Raw genomic sequence first — 7,908 nt, forward strand, 5'->3', positions numbered from 1 at the left:
GAGAAAAGGAATTGATCAGTTATATGTGAAAATTAATTGGCAAGTCTCCATGACATCTCTGCTGAATACCCTTCAGCTGTGGTTTGTCTTGCTCATCTATGAAGCCTCACATGCACACCTGCTTACTCTGTAGAAATAGGCCTGCCAGGAAGATTTGCAACAGGACTAAAAACATCTCTCTCTCTTTGTGCATAATATATATGTACGTGCGTATGCATACACATGTGTGGAATGAAACACTGTTTTACACCAGAAAACCAGGAATTCCAAGAAATGCAATGACAACCCACTTGTTTGCTTATTCCAATTTTTCTGATTTTTTTTTTTCACTTCCCACATAGTCCTAAGCTTGATGTCTAACTTCTGTAGGCTTTGTGTGGATGTTGAAATTTATTAAGGATGTATGACGGTGTTAGTCTAAATGGTAAGAATTCCATTATAAACAAATATGAAAAATATAAACATTGAGTATTTTTTTCGAAATAGAGACACTGTTGTAAACTGGTTTACCTGTCAGAGCACAATTGGAAGGGAATGCTCTTTTTCTCAGGGAAAATGCACATATGTGCAGAAGAAGTTAAAACAAAAAAAAGGTCAAAGTCGCCCGTAAGGGTTCCTCGCAGCACTTTGCATCAATCTTTCATGGGTTCATGCTCCTTTTTCTATATTGTTTCCCCAACTCTGCTTATACTGTTTATAATAAAGCATAGCTGCTAGAACATATAATGAAAGATAAAGAGCGATTTAGAAGTAGTTCTGCAAAGGCCTGTTTATATTTCCTGTCAGGTCATTTTTCAGATGAAAAAATAACACAAAATACTTGCAATAAACTCTAAAATATGGTCCCTTCACTTGTGTTTGAAGCAGGCCTCTAAGTTCAAGAAACACTGCACACATTTTAACCTCTTCATTTCTGAATTCAGATTTTTTCTGATCATGATATCTGGAATGCTTTATATCCACTGCACCATGCTGTGCTGCATCAAGCATATCCACCCCTAGAGGAAAGCAGTTGAAAATCATTGTTATTTCAGTATTTTCTGTATTTAAAATATTTCTGTCTTAGTCTTTCATGTGCAGTTAATAAAAAAGCAGTATCAAAACCAAAGTGAACTTTACATTTGCTCCTGAAAATCTACTGTATTCATCCCAGCTAAAGGAGCAGCATCTGGGAAAGGTCTGTAGGCTCACCTCAGTGCCTTGGGATTGAAACCCTCATCTTCCTGTTTCCCAGGGGTTGCTTTAATCATTAGCTGGACAATAACTGGAGAGAGGAAGGGAAAAGATTAACTTCCATCATTACCACAGAGGTTACTGGCCCTTGTGAAAATGATAAGAGGCCACAGAAGACTCAGGTTTAGCTGATATAACATTGTTTGGGCTCCTGGACTAGCCCTCCTTGGCATGTTCATGTTCCAGGTCTGTGGGATACAGTCCCGTTGCATGTCTGGGCAGCCCTCCATGTAGGTTATTGGTGGGATTGCTGCTTTGGGCACAGATGAAACACTCTCTTCTCAGTCGTTTTAAGCTTGCAGTATTTTTCCTCAGCAAATACATGTTCTGTATGTTTGAAGTACGGTGGCCCTGATAATTGGACTGATTTTTTTTTTTACCCTGTCCACAGTACTGTTAGGGCAGATTTACATAGAAATCATAGAAAAGTTTGGGTTGGAAACCACTTAAGTTCAGGTTAGATATTCCTGTGGCTTTTCCAAAATTTAGACCTTATTGAATACTTCAGGAACGCTAGCAGACGCTTAATGGATTGAGACTGGAGCCTGATCAGAGTCTTGCACCTGCACCCGCTTTTAAATCCATATTTGTTGAATCTAAAGTTTGATGCTCTGCTGTATGGAAAAACAAGAATGTACCCATAATCAGTAAAAATTATCAACTGGATCTTTATATCAGAAAATAATTATTGAGCTGAAATCAGAACTGTGTTTTAAATATAAAAAGCAAATACAATGCTTAAAATGAAGAAGTTAACATGCCTAATTTCAGTCTAGAGTAAGTTTGTGTATCAATGTTTAAGTTGATTGTGAATATAAAGATATGTGTGTCTACATCTGTGTACAGATTTATGATGAATGAGTATCAATTTACCCAGAAAGCTGCAGCTGGTATGACTATAAAATCTGTTGGATGTTCGTCAGAAAAAGGCAATATTTTTTCTGACTTTATTCTAAATTAACCATAAATATGAGAAATGCAAACAGGAAAGAGAGAACGTTTGTCTGGCAATGAACCCCACAGTTTTACAGAGGCTCCCTTATGTGCCAGTTATCATTTTCTCTTTTATTGTCCCTCCCCCAAAGTGATCTTCCCAATAAAACCTTCCTGAACATATGTTGCTTCTTCTAACTTATTTGTCACTGACTGTTGCTCACAAAGGCCACCAAAGTTTCTCAAGAACAAGGGTTGTTTATCAAATTCAGCAAATGTCTGGGCATATGCATAGTGTTTACTAATGACCATGCTGTTGTTTTGTAACAGAGAATTCCAACAATATCACATGAGAAGGGAATCCTTAATTATTTCAGCCACTCATAATTAGTTTGATGATCTGAGCTTACTTGGTTGATTAGGCTATGGTAAATGGGTCTAACATGTTCTGGCTTCCTCATGGATTTTTAAAGTGTTCCATGTAATTTTAACATTTGAGAAGTGATTAGTGAGAACCTTCACAATGTGTGGAAAGATATTCGCATCCGTTGGCTACCCTTCTCTGCATGTGTATTTTAGCTAATACATCCCATAGCAGGACCAGAGCTTGGAAAGACTCTGATGCAGCTCTTCTGCTTTTTATTTTTATTATGTAGGAAGTTAATCTTAGTGTTACACTGAAAAAAAGAGATATATGAGGCTTCCTTATTATGTAGTTCTTCTGTTTATGAGATGCTTTTGTACTGTTAACAGCATTGCATTCATAGTCATGCATTCAATAACATGCTATAAATGAAATTGGTGGTGCTTTTTACTTTCTTTTTTGATGTCTGAAAAAATGTTAAAGAACATTCCTTTGACTCAGCTGGGAGAGGGAAGGGCAGGAAAGGCAACAGAGTACATCAGCATTATGCACATCTGCTACCATCCTCACACTAGCCAATTCTCCTAGTCATGAAACAGCAGTGTGGCAAGTCTGAGCATCTGGTCCTGTGTCAACACAGAGGCACTGATGGCCAGAACACAAACCAGCACAGACCTCCTGCTGGCTGATCTTAACTTCCCCTAAATCTACCTGCTTTATTTCTTGTAGCTTCTTTGGGGAAAACAAAAGTCAGTCTGTTAAAAAACAATTTTTCCTATGCACTTTATACACAAGCATGCTGTGTGTGCTATATCCATAACATATTCTATTACTGCAAAACAGCAGGCTTACTTCTAAGGACACAGGTCCTTCTCCAGGAAACCAGCCTTCAGCTTTTTCTGCAACCCCTGGCTTTGGGTGCTTCCTGGCAGGCTTCTAGGAGAGTTTCATTAATTTCTGATGCTAAATACACCATTGGTAGCAGCCTTCTTTATGGCAGTTATTGCAACACTTTCAGTTCTTCTTAGAAAGCAGAAACAAGATGTGAAAGGGATTTGCATTGATTTCAAAACTTCTGTTTTCTCTTCTACTGTATTTTCATGTGAAGATTTTTTCAGTCTCCAAAGCTGACTCTTTGCCAAGACCAGCTGTTTACACCTGTATGTTGTGGGTCTTCTAACTTACAAGGATGTGAGATAGGCAGTCGGCAAGGCCATATTCATAAGACTGTACATACCACTGGACATTATGCACCTGAGATTTGTGAGCTTCAAAAGCTTTGCCTTAGTACCTGCCTAAACCTGTGTGGGCCTTAAGTTCAAGATGGAAAAGTCTTATGTTCCCAGGGATCCTCAAGTTCCCTTTCTGCAGCAGCCTCAAAACATCTCAGACTCAGGGATTCTAAACAGCTTAATCCCTGTATTCCACTAAATGCCATTGGGTTGCACAAACAAGGAGTTCATCTGCTGTTACTGTAAAGTAGCTTCAGAGCACATGTAATGCATATCCACAAGGTTAGGCTCTACATAAAACACAGTGGCAGAAAGTGCTTTTATATAAAAGAAGAAATGACAGGAGGAGCTACAAAAGAGCATGTTCCTTTGATACTGCCGTACAGTAGCTAGAACTGGTATTGGACATGCGAAGGATGACATTTTTATGCCCTCTGCCCTAAGCCACTAAGAGACACATTGCCCTGCCTCTGAGGGGATGCCCTGAAAGCCAGTCTGAATGCTTTCCTGCCAACAGTTGAAGGACATCTTTAAAGACTAACTGGGTCAAAGAAGGAATAGCCCTTTAGCCTTATGACTGGAGCACTCAGGCAAAACAAACCTGGCCTTGCAGCCTAGTGCATGGATTGTTTCTGTGTTTTTACAGAAGGACAGAACAGAGAGCAGAGCCTTGGACTCCCCAGCCAGATCCCTGACTCTGTGCCTGCCTCATGGCTGTTGTGCAGCCTTCCCTCACTCACCCAGTCACTCACTCCGTGCAAAGATCTACATATATGATTGATTGTTTCTGCTTCTTCCCCTCCAACACACATAATACATGCATACAGCATGTCTATATGTGTGTACACATACACTTATGCACACACATACTCAGGTGCAAGCACTGGCACCTAGGGCGTTAATTTTCTTGGCAGATAGTAAATGTTTTTCTCGGCTCAAATCAGCAAAAGCAAGAAGTATGACTGAAGACTTATTAATAAATAAAGTAAAATGGTGAAAGAAAAATTTTAGACTGGTCACCCAACTGCGGGTGAAACAAGATACCCACCAATCTAGCAACTCCACTTCTGAAATGGAGCCAGATGCACTGCAGACTGATTTGTATTGGTGTTTAATATATAAAATTTAGATTTGTATTAATTTATGTGATTTAATAATGAGTTGAATGGCTGTATAAACCTTAGAATTAGTTATTATTTGTACTGGAGGAGTCTAGAAAACTTCCTTGTGTCAGATAGCTAGCTGCTTGCAATTCTTTTTTTCTACTACTAAGTTAAATCATTTGTATTAGGACACTTTTCAGTTTATGTGCTGAAGTTTAAGCACTCATCAGAGGGACAAGCAGTACGCTTGGCCTGAGGCTGCACGTGTGGAGCTGCCAGGGTGCTCACTAACATCCAGAAGGTTTTTGGGCCAGAGGAACTCAAAATAAATTCAGTCTAGATGCGGTAGTCCCTGTGCTTGGTGGTTGTGGTCAACAGTCAAGGCAGGGGGATGGCTCTTCCTCTGAAAGGTGTGTTCAGATGGCTTTTCATCTGTGAAAAACATCCAGCAAACACTAAACTGCATGTGCAGGCGCTTTCTGTTTTCTGTTTAGCGGACTCTGTCAGGTGCTGGAGTTATTTCAAAAACATTAGTATAATTTTGTTCTTGTGCCATAATATCTATGGCCCTTATTATAGCCTGTGTAATAGGGTCAGCTTGGTAGGACCACTAGCTATTTTAATTAGAGAAGACAGAATGTGTAAGAAACAAAATAGGGGAAAATGGGCTGAAACACCTCCCCCAGGCCTGGCTGGCCTGGTTTTGGTCTAGTGGTGTTTTTCTGGGTGGCAGCAGACTGCTCCATCCTCTCTAGATGCTGAGGAAGTCCCTTTCCTCCTGCCACTACTGAACTTTGGCATTTTGCCGCTTGGCTGCAGTCTCTGCTCTGCTGCCCACACTGAGCTCTCCCGGTCACACCCTGTCTGCCAGGCTGCCCACGCTGCCCAGGAGATGCTGGCTGGGAGCAGTCCCCAGCTGTCCCCCAGCATGGACCCTTGACACCGCAGGCAGGGCAAGGAGCCCTCCGCCTCTGCTACTGCCCTGGCAAAGGACCCTAACAAATGGAGCCGAGGAAGGAAAGGGCAGACCACAAGGCAAAGCAGCAGCAGTGTGGTTGGAAGCCAGGCTTTAGGTCTTTGGCCAATAAAAGCATTAGTAATAGCAGATTGGGGATGATTAAGGGAGCAGGCAGGCCTGGGACGTGGCTGGAAGTCAGCTAGGAGTTGGGACCAGGACTGGGAGAGAACAGGGGAGAACAGGCTTGGGAGGCAGTGGCAGGACAGACAGGCCACCTGCTTCTTGCCCTTATCTCCATCCCCCAGGTGTCACAGACTTTTTGCTTTCTTCGTCTTCCCTGACCGCATTTTCATCTTGCCCACGTACCAACAAGGCAGGCTGATTGTGTCCTACTGGCTGAGCAGCAGCCTCCTCAGATCATCCCCTGCTCCAGCACCCTAACCATCAGGCAAAACATCTGTACTGTGGATGAGTTTTCCTGGTAAACTGACCGTCCTGAAGCGACTAGTGGGCTACACTTGCATAGCAGATGGACTCATGTTACATCTGTTTGGCCTGCTGCAAGATTAATGTCCTCAGTGGTGCCTGATAAAGAGTTGCACTGGCTGGATGTGGTCTGTGATTCAATTTTTGGGCTGAACTTGACTGGGGCTGGTAGATGTTCCAGTGGGTTTCAGTAGACATTTGTTGGTTAATCTGGAGAAGGTTTGGTGCTTTTAAGCATATTGAAGAGAAGCAAGGTGGGTGTCTTTCTCTGGGTCTAGCATCTGTCCAAGCTCCAGGAATCACAGAAAGGGCCACAGAAGAATTGTCCAGACCTTTAGGGCCCTGGGTGCAGAACTGACTGTCATTGTTCTGTCTTTGTGGGGAGCGCCATAAAAAAGTAAGACTAACCAAAACATACCAATCCAAAGTTCCTTCTAGCCAAGTGCCGCGTCTCCAACAATGGCCCACAGTGAATGTGTTAGGAAGAGAATAAGAACAAAAACAATCCTGTGGTAATAATTCCTCAAAATATTCCTTCAGCTTGCAGTGTGCTGTGTGGCAGCTGGGGGAGTGCATTAAGGAAGAGGGAGAAGTTTAGAGCTCCCTTTTGCTGCCTTCCATCCACATCAGGCATAGTTTAATCCTACATTGCAAAGATACCACAAAAGGGATGGGAAAGTGGAAAATATTTTAATTTTAACGTGTGGCATTCCTGAAACTAGGGATGGATGGTGACAGTGATGAATAAAGGCCAGAAAATGTCCCAAGACTTTCCAAAGAGAAGAACAAGGAGCAGAAATCAGGAGGTATTGTCCCACATATGGTCTTTCCATGTTAATATCTTTTGCTGCTGCTTTCAGAAATATGAGTTAGCCTATATATTTCCTCAAAACAAGGTTCAGTTATTATAGGTGATCATAGATGGTGATTTCTAGCACCTATAACCAGTGATTTTCCAATAATGAGATGGTATTCGTCAGTGTTTTGCAACTAGTATGTCTCAGTCACTGCAGCTGCTCCCTGTACTTAGAATAGAAAATATGGTAACTGTGGCCTCTGCTGTCAAACATTGACTTTCGGAGTAGTGCCTGTGGTACATTGGCTCCTGAATTGAATGTATCTATATGTGCTCCCTATAATAAATAAGCAGGGAAACAACATATAAAAAACATTCCAGTCAGGACTTCAAGGGGATTGCAAAGTTCATGACCATTAATTCTTCCTCCTCAAACTTTTCTTGATTAAAAATTGAATGAAGTGATGAGCCAAGGAGGAGGGCTTGTGAAAAGCTTATCAGGAATAAATATTTAGAAAACTTTGCTATTATAGCATCATTCCTGACAAGTTTATCTTAAAAACTCTTGCTTTATACTATCTTCCAGCCCAGAACTTGCACAAAAATGGACATTCAAAGTGGTTTCATCTGAAGCATATTCAGGCTTTCCATATGTGTTTCTAATGTTTCCCTAGACACCACTTTGAACTATTTAGGAAATCTCAAGGGTCATGTTTGTTTAAGATTGGTGAACAGAATGGCACTGCAGCCTGGGAACTACACAAGGAAAAGAGAAATACTGTCCTCACGAAATACACTGTGGA

Source organism: Phalacrocorax carbo, chromosome Z (genome assembly GCF_963921805.1).
Source record: "Phalacrocorax carbo chromosome Z, bPhaCar2.1, whole genome shotgun sequence".
Taxonomy (NCBI): domain Eukaryota; kingdom Metazoa; phylum Chordata; class Aves; order Suliformes; family Phalacrocoracidae; genus Phalacrocorax; species Phalacrocorax carbo.